Genomic DNA, 13,368 nt, shown 5'->3' with positions numbered 1-13,368 from the left:
CTGTGGATTTTGTCATAACAAAAATTCCATCTGATGAAAATGGAGCAACATTTTTGTATAACTTAGAAAAACGTTCATATTCAAGTTTATCTGCAGTAAAGGCTGCCGTGTAGGTTTATAAGGGTTAAGTGAAAAAATAGTGAATGCTAATGTGGAAGGTGAATGAATGGAAAGAGTTGGAAAGTAAAGGTATTTTGGGGAAAGGATAATGTATGATGGTAGTGTGAGAGAACATGTAACTTAAGGGTAGGTTGAGCAATGAAAGTGGCAGGATATTTACAGTATGTGCCGAAAATCTTTATAAGAATTTTAGAGTTTATGGAAGCCAATATTAGATGTAAACCACCGCTCCTTTATGGAAATAATTTGTGGATATTGAATGTGAGTGAAAGAGAAGCGACTAGTTATGGTTTGTGTAGAATATGTGGTAAAAGGAGAACTGAAAGGGTGATAAATAAGTAAATATGCAGTAGTGATAGAATATTAGCATAGGTCAAAAGAAGGAAGAATTTTTGGGAAAGAATGTAGCATGATAGTCTGTTGGAAAACTAGAATTCGGAAGTGATACGATTGGTGGTGCAAATCAGGTATTAAAGAGAAACCGCACTGCTGATCAGCCTTGTGCATAGATGGATTAAGCGGATAAATACATACATTCATACATTATATATATATAGATGTATGTATGTATGTATGTACATATGTATATATATATACATACGTACATATATATATATATATATATATATATATATATATATATATATATATATATATATATATATATATATATATATATATATATATATATATATATATATATATATATATATATATATATATATATATATATATATATATATATATATATATATATATATATAATGAATACGCGTGTCATTCCGGTGTGAAAAGACATGTCATGTGATCAATACCTTTCGCTAGTGTTTAAAACCATGTATGAACAATATATTGAATATTCGGACTAATCTTGTAGCCGGTAGATAGAGAAGTCCAGTTTTTATTCTTCTTTTTCCTCTTCAGAATTCGTCAACTTCTTGGCTGGCGTAGAAACTATTCTATTTTTGGAACAATTATATTTAGAACCGTGTCCAAGGTGAGGCTATCCCAAGACGCTTTGCAGCTCCGCGGAAAAACGAGAGAGGGGGGGCGGGGTGGAAGTAATGCAGTAGTCCTTTTAGACGTCACTGCTAGGTACCGTTGGTCTGTTGTCTCGTTCCTGTTTACTGAAAGGACCGTTTAGTTCCTGATGGTTTTGTTGCTACGTCTGCAGGACCCCGCTCCTGCATTTGTTTTTTTACATGTACATGAAAATTGGGAGGGTGCGTGTCAAGCTTTCACTATTTTCATCTTGCTTTTAAATTCCTCTTTACTTTTTTTTTTATCTTCAACAGAAGTTTGTCTTGTTTTAAATTCTCTCTTTACTTTTTTTTTTTTTTTTTTTTTTTAACATTAGTTTAACCAGACCACTGAGTTATCTTCAACAGAAGTTTGTCTGTCAAAAGGAAGCTGTCCGTTCAATTTTCTTATGTGAAGGTATGAATATTCTCTAATGGCCTTGGTTAAATGTTAAAAACGATTTTTACTATTATATCATGTATTCCAGGCACTGCAATGGTCACATTTTTAGTAACAATAATAGAATTTCATCGTTGCAGAAGTAACTTCGGGAAAAAATACCCATTCCACATCATGTAATCCGTACTTTCAAGTCAGTGTTGTGAAATCTAGCTTTTTGTGTTAAACAATCGTCTGAGCAAATGATGAGCGTCTTTAAAAGAACCACCTTTTCATACTGTGTTTTGATGCATGAACTCTTCGTTTATAGAACTGCATCTTAGTTACTGACGATATGAATAACCTAGAAAAATCGATTCAGAAAGAGCCGTTTGACTTTGGAGTATCCGTACCCGGAGCTGGGCCAGTTCACTTCCTACTTTTTCCTTAGATCAGAAGGCGTCCTTGGGTAATCCAGGTGAGAGTAGAGGTTTCTACCTGTATATCCCTTCCAACCCCGGTGACTCTTTGCCCTGAGAGGGGCGTCCCACCCGGGGCCCGACGTACGTATCATGCACCCAACCCCGTCACGTCCCTGCCCCTTCGTCTTTCACTTTATAACTACCTCCTAAGCCACTCTTCAGTCTTCACTTACCTGAGCTACACACACACACACACACACACACACACACACACACACACACACACACACACACACACACACAACTCTGCTCATTGTCTGGCTGAAAACATGCCGTTTGTCCTATGGCCGGTTACACTTCCTGACTCTCCAGTGAATATATTATCTGTTCGAGTTGTTTTTTGTTGTTGTGATTATGAGATGACTGTTCTTGTTACGAAAAGAGAATACTTGGGCGAAACTGGGTCGCTTTCCTTAATGTATTTTAACAAATCTTTTCAGTGCCAGGTGATGATGTTGAAATGATTTGAGACAAAAATAATTATAGCAACTTCATCTTCAAAAATTATTACTACTGTTTGCTTGCAATAATGACTCATTTAGTTAGTAGATACCAAAAATTAAACTACAGCCGAAGAATTAGCCAACTAAGTAGACTCCTTTGGTCAGTAGCGGAACCTTCCCACAGATATTGCAAGACCGAAATCATGCCCAAAATGTTGCTTGTTTTTTCGTTCATCGTATAACAAAAGGTAATATATCTGCCATGAGATGTTTTTTAGTTTTTCTTCCATTTACAAATCAACACAGTATAAATAGAAGCAAACTGACGTGGAAGTAAAGGAGGACTGGCTGACCAAGGCCTCTTTAACTAACATCCCGTCGAGTAGGGCTCTCGAGATAATTATGGCTTCAGAGAAACTGTTCACTTTTGAGCGGACGGTGCGCTCCAGAACTTGATGATCAAAGGTTCTTGGTAGATTGCCTCCTTATATGCCTTTCGTACTTTCCTACGCTTTTTTTTTTTTTTTTTTTTTTTTTTTGATAGGCTTTTGAAATAGGGAGGAAAGTGAAGGGGTTGTTTTCTTACATTCCCTTTATCCCCTCTCTCCACTTTCTTCCTCTCTTGTTAGTCTGCATATTTCTGTGTGACTTTTTTGCCATTTTATCCCTTTGTCTCTCCCTTTTCTCTGTTTTTTATTCTAGCTTTGGAGGACCATCCTCCTCCTCCTCCTCCTCCTCTGCCATTTGACTCTCTCTCTCTCTCTCTCTCTCTCTCTCTCTCTCTCTCTCTCTCTCTCTCTCTCTTCTCTTCTGCTTCTTCTTCGTGCGTGGCCTTACTCTTATATTCCATAGCTCTCTTGACATTCCTCTCCTTGCCCGTATTTGTTCTCGCCCTTCTTTCTCTTCCCCTTTTGGCTATTTAGGTCTTCATGCTTCTCTTCCCTTCCTAGTTCCGTTTCATTACCCTTCTTCGAGCTGTCTCCTTTCGCCCTTTGTACTTCCTCTTCATCGTCTGTTATGTTTGCCTCTCTTTCTCAGTGCCTTATTTTCCTTCAGTAATCATTTTACAACTAGATGCATGAAAAGGAACGAAAGTTTTATTATTATTATTATTATTATTATTATTATTATTATTATTAGTAGTAGTAGTAGTAGTAGTAGTAGTAGTAGTAGTAGTAGTAGTAGTAGTAGTAGTAGTATTATTATTATTATTCTCCTTCTCCCCAACTTTCTATTCTTGTTTTTGTCGATATTGCCTCCTTTTATATTTCCATTTTTTATCTTTAAGTGGATATTTCTTCGGACTCCTCATATTTCATTTTTACTTGTATCCCTTCGTGTCCTTTTCAATTTTCTCTTTTCTGTCTTATTGCTCTCCATCGTCTTCTTATTTTACTTACTGACTATGGCACTTTCATGGTTCTTCATACTTTTAGCAGTTTTTTTTTTTTGGGGGGGGAGGAGGGCGCCCCTCCTCTTCAGCTTAACTTACTTCTCCATAATATTCATTCTCTTTGCCTTTGTTCTACTCATCGTGCTAGGTTTAACAGCATCTTTATCTTATTTATGTCTCCTAAGTTTCCTTTTCTTGCTCTTATGATTCCTAGTCTATCGTCTTTCCTATTTTCTCTCATTAAATTTTACTCATAATCTTCAACTTTGTTTATGTTTATACCTATTTAAATAATTTTAATCAGATTTCAAATCAGTTCACGTTATTCAGTCACGGTGATATCTGTGATTGAAAAGACCCTAGCTTTAATACTTGAACTAAGGTTCATTTGCCTTCAGCTCCACACTTTTGCTGTAGAGAGAATCCTGGTAAAATGAAAGTCCTTAAAAATTAATTCGAGCATTATTAAGTTTCTATGAAAGTAAAGACTGTAAAACCCGCATGAAATGACATAGAACAAGAAAAAAAGTAAAATACCGGGGCAGGAGAACGTGCACTTAGTTTTTCATAACAGATAATTACACGAATAATTACAGTCTACAATAGACATAATTGCATGTGAATGACCGTCACAAAATGTTGCCGAACGAAAGGGGTGGATGACAAGTGGTTTCACTAATTACATTGCAACAGCAAACATCATATGTTGCTCGAAAGGAAGAAAAGGTATTCGAAACATGAAATGGAAATCTAGACCGTCACACTTTGTGCAAAGGTTCATTATTGCTGTTGTTATTTTCTGCTCTTCTCAGGACTTTGGCTGTGAGTAACTTCGACACTACGGAGATGGAAACAGGATAGGCCAGTGATGGGGGAACTCAAGACTCAAAGCACACCTACGTTACTGCAGCACCACTTTTGCAAAAGATTGCTAGCATACATTGAGTTGACCTTTAATGACCTGAATTATTATTATTATTACGTAAAATAAAAAATAATTCTAACAAAACTTGGTTGGATCTTTCGTTAGTTCCGTTTTTCTTCACTCTTTTTACTAGGTACAAAGTGATAATATCAATATGAATGTATGAAGTTAAATATACCTTAGTTTTACCAGACCACTGAGCTGATTATGTTTGAAATACGATCGAGAATGTAAGAGGTTTATTTCAGTACTCGAAGAAATAAGGCATCTTTGGAATTTAAAGACTTCAAAGAATTTTGGACTGGAGACAATTAATATCATCTAGTTAGAGACGAATAAAGATTAAAAAGCAACGCCTTTGGATTAGAGACACTCTGGGATGTTCAAACTATAAATGGCCATAACTATTAAATTGTGACTGACGTCATGCATTTAAAATATGAAAGAAAATTGGCTTATTAATTTAAAGATATGGCTTCTATATTCACAGCAGCCCTCTAATCGAGTAGTAGCTAGTCATCCTTATAACCTGTAGGTCACATCAAGATAGAGTGCGCCTGCGCCCAGGAACCTTATAATCAGGTGATCTGAAGACAAAATTTCGTCCCAAGAAGCAAGAGCCCGTGCTGATATAAATCCTGTCTCTGAGCCACAAGTACTTGAATGGTGCATCAGCATTTCGCTCACTGATACTTAAACATTGCAGTTTAGAAGAGACAAAAGGTAAAGGGCAAATGGCTATACGCAGTGAAATACTGTTTACAAAATGTCTTTATTTGCATGAAGAAAAAGTTCTAAAACTAGACCTTAATTGGTTGGTAATAAATACTTGTACACTGTACACAATCTGGAATCACTACAGGCAACCTCACAGAGGTTCTCCAAGTAGTGATAAACACTCTACTACTGGCCACCAGAGTTGATCAGTCACTTAGGGAATACCGGGCGTATTTTTAAACAGACCGCCTTGAAAATACTGTCTTGATTGCTTCCGACAGAGCTAATTTCATTTTCGGAGATTCATTGCTAATAATACTTCCGTTAGAAATCCGTCAATTTTTCTTTCCATTTTTGTAAGTATTATTAACATAATACGACCTTGGTTCCCTTGTGTAAGAATCGCATACTTCCCCTCTTGCTCACCCAAGCTTGGCCCAAGAAAAGCTAGGAGAGGCTGGGTCAGGACTCGAGACCATTGAGAGTTTCCTAGTTGTTATGACGGGACTTCCAATTAGAAATTCTTCAGAAGGGTGTATTGAAGAAGAAGCCTGATACAAGTTGATGATGCTTCTTTATGGCAAGTCACCCTTGGAAGTTGCTTTGATCGCTTGAGCGCCACAGCTCCCGGCGTTGGGACAGAGTACCACAAAAGCTGCAAAACAACATTCTTGAACAGCTCAGTCCCGTCATAACGAAGTGACCTGATGACAAGGAGAACTCACTTCTCCCGATAATATGTAGAACATGTGAGTGATTATTCCATCATATACATATTGGAGGATGAGGATAGACAGGTGACCTTGGGAAAGCATATGGATCTGGATTGATCACGTTGCCGCCTATGGAACATAGACGATCTGGGTACTTGGGGTAAAGACGAATGCCGTTCCAGAAGTGCTTGGCTTCTCGACAGGATGGACACAGAGCATGGCAAGAGTCGTAGGGGTAGCAACAGGAGGGGAAATGTCGACAGAGGACCAGGGCGTCGACCATGGCCATTATGCTTAATGCAACGGCCAACATGGTAAGGATCACGCGCTCCGTAAACATCTCGCACTGCCACTAAATTCCTGTGGAAGAATCAAACATTAATTATCAGATATCAACGACTGGCTCTCTTGCAAAGTTCATAATAGTAATCTTTACGCAGTTTTCATATTGATTTTTTTTAATGCCTAAGAAACTCTTAAAATTACTTTCCATGTTATGAATCTTGCATGAGATTAGCATTCAGTAGAGGGCAATAAAAACCTACGTAGTTATAAAAGTGAAAGTAACTAAATGTTTTATATCAAATCCAAAACACGTGATGATGTCATTTCATTTAGGTTTTGCCTTCCTCACATCAGACAATATGGCCATCCACATGAAAGTCTGAATTGAAGGTCTCTTTAGTGTTGCGAAACGGGAGCGCAACGATGAAGTGAGGGAGAGAGAGAGAGAGAGTTAATAATTTCTACACTACAGTAATTAATCCTCTTCCTACATATTGCTTTACTACACTTTGTTGCTGCTCTGAATCACCTTATTTGGACTGTATTGAACTTTATTAAAGACGTTTATATGCACCCAAAGTAAATAAGACGGTCAATAACACCATGGGCTCAAGGTTGTTTTTGTAAATTGACCATTATTGGCACTCAACAACATTAATTAATGAAGAAACCTGACAGGCATTTTACTTAAAAAAGGGGCGGCGAGGTAAAGCAGAGAGAAGGGAATAACAACAAAGAAATCAACGCGTAAATAAATATTTACACGCAAACCGTTACATAGCAAATATGAAAAGTGAAGGAAATGACGTATTGTGTTTTGAAGTATTATTAGTCTTTCTTGAAATAGTAACTATCGGCATCTGTAATACTGATTGATTTATTTCGTGTACAGGATTGGAAAATCAGTGAAAGTTTTGCTGGCGTTCAGCTTCACACTTCACTGACTATGCAAACAGTTTTGTATTTAGGCGAGTGAACATAGATAGGGTTGTGTCGTCTACATACTGCACTATTTCATTTTCTACACTAAATATCTTGTTTTACTAAAGATGCCAGCAAATTTTCGTTACCGATCGTCTATAACACGGTGCATATCCACTACAGGTTTGTGGTAAACCAACCCAAGAGCAGTGCTTTAACCAGTTTGAAGAAGTCTGGACTCCTATCCGTGGTTAAAGTGGTTTCTGATGCAATTAGTTAGATCTAAAAAGAAACTAAGGTTATATTCTTTTTCTGGTAGCATCCTGATTGTGACTAGGAAGTCTCCTGTAAACTTAAGGTTATAAGGAATTTGAGATTAACTCATTAACTCTCCAGCAGCCCTGAAGCGCACTTGAAGGATAGTTATTGGCCTGGAGCGGTGCAGCAAACACGTATTCCACCTTTGGGAATAGGCACAGTATTGCAGAATTTGAGAAAACTTATCCTGTTTGGAAAACTCCATCTTGGTTATCTGTACTCTAAATGTTCGGGTTATCAAGAATCCCGTTATTGTGTCCCTGGAACTCGGGACATCAAATGTTTTTCATCTTGCATTTAACAAAATGTACTCAGGAGTACGTCCTAAAAGAAGATATCTGTAGAACAAATTGAAAAGATATCATCTTCTCAGCACGATTCTCCTTGATATTTTTCTCTGTGCGTAATCCAAAAAGTGGTAGGAACTGGAGTTTTATATCTTGTCAGTAAGTTAGATAAGTTCAGCTAAATATTTTCCCGTTCACAAAAGCAAGTGACAGGACCTTTATCGAGAAATTACCGCTGTTGGCTTGAAATCCATGACCACGCAAAGAAAGCATGAGGATGGTCAATAACCGGGTGATGTGGTTCTTTTGGGTCGATGCGGATCTCAGGAGTGACTCACCTGCAGCACGTAGAGCATTAGTGGTCCTTGGATTTTATTCACTCGAGCCATTCCAGAATTCACTTTGATGTTAGTACTTTACCTTTAAGTGCTTCCCGGATGAATTCTAAACACCCTGCTTGATGTGGCTTCGGTTAGCATTTTGCGTAAACCTCAAGTTCAGAAACTTAATGACCAGGACATGTTTCTGTCGCTGAGCACAAGCAAAAACTTTGAGCCTGCTTTTCTTACATAAAATTACTGGTGTCTGTGTCACTTCACGTAGTGTTTGATCATCAATAGCAAAGATGAACAAATCTGGTCAAAATGTGTCTTGATATAAATAAGAGAGTCAGAAAGTTCATTTTTCTTGATGATGAAGGAAAGTTCGGGTGGAAACATAACCGCAACTGCAATTTCAACATGAGATCAGACCAGCAAAATAGTAATTGCAATAATGGAAATGATAAAGACCAAGATCATAATCTGGAGAACTTAGATTATTGTGATCAGATAAAAATCCGTGTCATCCGTTTAAGTTTCTGATTTTAGAAGGCTGCATAAAACTTTGGCACAAGTCGGTCAGTTTTTATCTGTTTTTAAGTAATACAGTCTAGAAAATCCACTTTCTCTTACAATCTGTCCCTTCTGGAGACCAGCATTCAAACTATGTTTTAGTTTAAAGCAGCCGTAAGAATTCACAATCAGGAAATGCTTAGTCCACTTCTGTATGGCACGAGACCACAGGAAAGTCCAGACACTCACGCAGATTAAGTTTGAATGCGGGGGCGAACGGCCAGTGAATGAAGGCCGTACGTGCATGAACGTTAAAATCCCCGCGGATATGTTAATGACCGCTTGTTACGCTACGTAATCAGTCTTACCGGAGCGTATATAACTTACGTAACGCGAGATACGCAACGTCATCATATGAAAGCTTTAAAGTGTACAGTATAGAGACCACGATTGCTGCAATGCATTGCTTAATGCTTAACAACAATTCACTCCTTTCAAGATTTGAAAAGAGCAATTATGATTTATTGGCAACCCTTTGATTACATATAATGACTGCTCGGGACGCCCACCCAGTCTCTCTCTCTCTCTCTCTCTCTCTCTCTCTCATTTGCAACATAATTCGTCTAGACCAATGTTTTCCTAGTAAGATTTAATTGAACTGTTCCTTCCTGAGGCAACAATACTTTATTTGTTCTCTTATAGTTCTTAATATTACATATAATAATTAAGAATGTCACTACAAATATCTATAAGCGCGCGCATTTGTGATTGAAAATGTATATCTACATGATTAAATGTTTCCACGGATGCTAACATATATGGTTTAAAGTTTCATTTAAAATTTCCTATTTTATTTTGAAGTGCCAAGTCTCTCTCTCTCTCTCTCTCTCTCTCTCTCTCTCTCTCTCTCTCTCTCTCTCTCTCTCTCTCTGTTGCGTGAAATTGCATGCTGATACAATGCCGTCTGACTCCTTCTGTTTGCATGATAAATGTCTTAATAATTAGCAATTGCGTACGTATTCATAGATGTGCATACAGTGATGTTAGCTGAATGAGCCCATCATAAAAACAAATATACTCAGTTATTTTACAGTACACGTACACGCACGCACGCACTCACGCTCACACATACACACACACATTATTATATATATATATATATATATATATATATATATATATATATATATATATATATATATATATATATATATATATATATATATATATATAGTATATATATATATATATATATATATTTACTGTATATATAATTTGCTTCTTCCCCTTTTGGGCGGGTGGCTCAATGTGAGGACAGGAAGTCTTCTGGTATAAATTGCTAGTAGCGACCCTCACAACTGGCTACCAACCAAGTCACTAGTTTCTTGCTTGGCCCAGCAGAGGTACAATGGATTTTTCAATAAACAGGCCTCAGTTTCTTTCCCCATTAGGGATCGTACTATGTACTCTCGCTACACGTAAATAAATAAGGTTTGTGCCCGAGTGCTTAATGTGCATTGCAGTTAATGAGAAACCATTGTAGTTGTGGTCCTGATTGATTTTTGCAATGTATTTTCAGAGCAGAAGTTGTCAGATCTCCCTCGTAAAATCGTGGTCAGTATGACTCCATTAACATTTCTCTGACTTGTTGAATAAGTCTTTTTCCATCTGCTACTGATCGTATATCGTGGAACGGAAACTCTGAAATTCGCATTTTTTTTTTTATTAAGGATATGATTACATATACAAATAGAACCCTGGGAGTAAATAAATTTATTTGACAGAGAAAAAGTTGTTACTTTCAAGATTAAATTTTAAATAAATTTAAATCCTTTGAAGGAATGCTGTCGGACGAATCGGTTTTCGAATCAGTTTTAGATTCACGCCCAAGGAACATGAATCAAATTAAAAAGTAAGAAGGAGATAGAATACTCTTCAGATGGTCTTTTGCGCTAAATAAGAATATTATGTCAGTGGTATCTGTCGTATGCACATTCCAATAAAAAGAAGTCTTTTCAGTTTCTGTATTGGAGCTTCGGTAGTTGCAAAAGTGGGGAATCTGCGTTTCTTGAATACATACATAGTGGCGGAGGTTTGAAGTTAAAGACTTCACTTAATTTTGATCAGGTTATGACTCATAAATAGAGTGCTCGGAATTCTAAATCTTTTTATGAGTTAACAGATCCCAAAAGAGGGTACAAACGGTTGTCACGTTACAGACAGAAGCTTATCCTCATTAAGTCTGTTTTTCACCACAAATTTCACTACTTTATAACACAAAGAGGCAATTATCACATTATCATTGCGAATCGTGTTATCTATGATGTTTTTTTTTCGAAAGACTCCAGAAGTTTTCCGTATATTTTATCCACCTACCTTTCACAGGCTAGAGTGACGGCGAGCAACAGATTGTTACAGTGTAAAGTACGACCAGCGTTATTCTCCGCTGTATTTATACGACAACGAGCCTTGACTCAGTTGCCAGAGATGTGAAACAGTGAAACAATAATTTACGATCTATATTCCTCCTTACCAATGAACTAGACAATTAATCAAAATTAACGCTTTGGAACTACAGTTTTATAAGAAAAAAAGAAAATAATAAAAATTGAAAATTCGTGTCTTGACTTTCGTTCTCATTTTATTCCGAAGTGGTTCATTTCATTTTTTCAGCAGCAAAGATGAGGAAGGTTACAAGAAAAAAAATGACGCTAATGTTTGTCCATGACATCAGACAACCCTAAAAACCTTTTTACAGGCGGAAACACCCGGTGTCGCGTCGTGTGTTTCCTGTGAACAAAAATTCCCTCAAATTATTTCATCTCTCTCTCTCTCTCTCTCTCTCTCTCTCTCTCTCTCTCTCTCTCTCTCTCTCTCTCTCTCTCTTTCTATTTTGGCTAAGGCTAGATTTTTTTTACACGTAATTAACTCCCTTGAACTCAAGATCCAGTTTAATTATGAATGCGATGATACAACACTCCAAGTTCCTAGGCAATATACTCTTACTTACTCTTGCTTTCATTGCGAATACTCAAGTTCCTAGGCAATATACTCTTACTTACTCTTACTTTCATTGCGAGTACTCAAGTTCTTAGGCAATATACTCTTACTTACTCTTACTTTCATTGCGAGTCCTCCTAGCTTTAGTAAAAGGAAAATTATTAGTTATATATATAATAAAATATAATATGAAGGAGTGTTGAAAATTCAGTTGATGAATTGAAGAAAAGAACATGAGAGAGGGGAAAAAGTGGGGAGCAGTACAAACGCTGGAGTTCATCCGAACAAGACTTTATGAAAAAAAAATGACTGTTTACTGGAGGGAAGCAACTATATACGTAGAGAAAAGTTCCCGAGGAAATTTCTTGAAATAGAATGATGAAAATTTGAAATTATTGCCTGTTTTTGGAGAGTTCTTGAATAGAGAAAAGTTCCCGAGGAAATTTCGTGAAATAGAACGATGAAGATGTGGAATTATTGCCTGTTTTTGGAGAGTTCTTGAATATGGAGGCTATTGCCGAAAAAGTTAGGAAGGCAACTGAAAAATAAAAAAATGGAAATTGCTAAGAGTAGTTGGGATTGCAAATATTTGGCTAACCATGGTGTGTAAGATATTTCTGGCCGTGGTAACACTCCAAACGGAGGAATAAGGGGACTGATTGCTCCCTCGTATAAGGGGAAATTTGACTGGGTGAGGGATAAAAATTGTTAGGACATAACAATACCTGTGAAGATGGGTGGTAGGATTTTAATTAAGAAAATACGACAGATAGCTGAAGAATCGATTGAAGAATGGTAGAGCAAAAGCAACGGGGACTTAGATAAGGAAGAAAGTGTGTGGATCAGTTGCTTGTAGTGGAACAATTGTGTTAGAAGTCTGAGAGTGAATGGAAAGGGCTGCATGTGGCATGGATCACCTTAAAGACTATGACAGGACTGACAGATTATAATGCATGTTGTTAAGGGCTTTTAATTTATTTGAGAATGATTGTGCACTTTTGTGTTAAGAGCAAAGCATTGGAGACAAGAGAGGGACTGTTGGGAGCAAAAGTGGATTTAACACAAAGGGTTGACAAGAAGAGTGATTGGTTTGATGAAAATTGTGTCTCGGACAAAGATCTTAAATCTCCATGTTTTGTAAGTTTGTCAATAAAGCAATGTAAGTACAAGATTTAGTGAGATAAGAAACTGGGTCGTGAATTGTGTGAGGTGGTTGATTTTTGCACATAATAGTGCTAAATTTGATAAAAAAACAAATTCTGATTAGCATGGTAGAAGAGTAAGTTACAATTGCATGTTAGCAGAAAAAGGTAACGAAGTCATTAATAATATATTTAAATGAAAAAGATAATACTGTAATGAATGGTAGAGGAATGAAAGTAGTACATGCATATTGGACTAGATTTTACAGATGATGAAGGATGAGACAGTCTGGATGCTGATTATAAATGAGAGAAAACAGTAGAAACTAATGAGGAAAATTGTTTGCGATGAATGGATGGATTGAAAAGGGTTTCAAAGAGTGAGAAGAGT

At 36.9% G+C, this 13,368-nt stretch overlaps 1 protein-coding gene and 1 long non-coding RNA gene across 3 annotated transcripts in view; one reads left to right on the top strand and one right to left on the bottom strand.

The window, feature by feature from the left end:
- LOC136838567 (ubiquitin-protein ligase E3C) overlaps positions 1-13,368 on the top strand; it is a 416,786-nt gene that overhangs the window by 315,074 nt on the left and 88,344 nt on the right. The window lies entirely within an intron of this gene.
- LOC136838994 (uncharacterized) lies at positions 5,515-11,251 on the bottom strand. The gene is made up of 2 exons (XR_010853177.1): positions 11,212-11,251; positions 5,515-6,551 (listed from the first exon to the last, which is right to left on the bottom strand). It is a non-coding gene; the product is annotated as an uncharacterized lncRNA (long non-coding RNA).

Source organism: Macrobrachium rosenbergii, chromosome 5 (genome assembly GCF_040412425.1).
Source record: "Macrobrachium rosenbergii isolate ZJJX-2024 chromosome 5, ASM4041242v1, whole genome shotgun sequence".
NCBI lineage: Eukaryota > Metazoa > Arthropoda > Malacostraca > Decapoda > Palaemonidae > Macrobrachium > Macrobrachium rosenbergii.
This window is presented reverse-complemented; position numbering and strand designations above follow the sequence as displayed.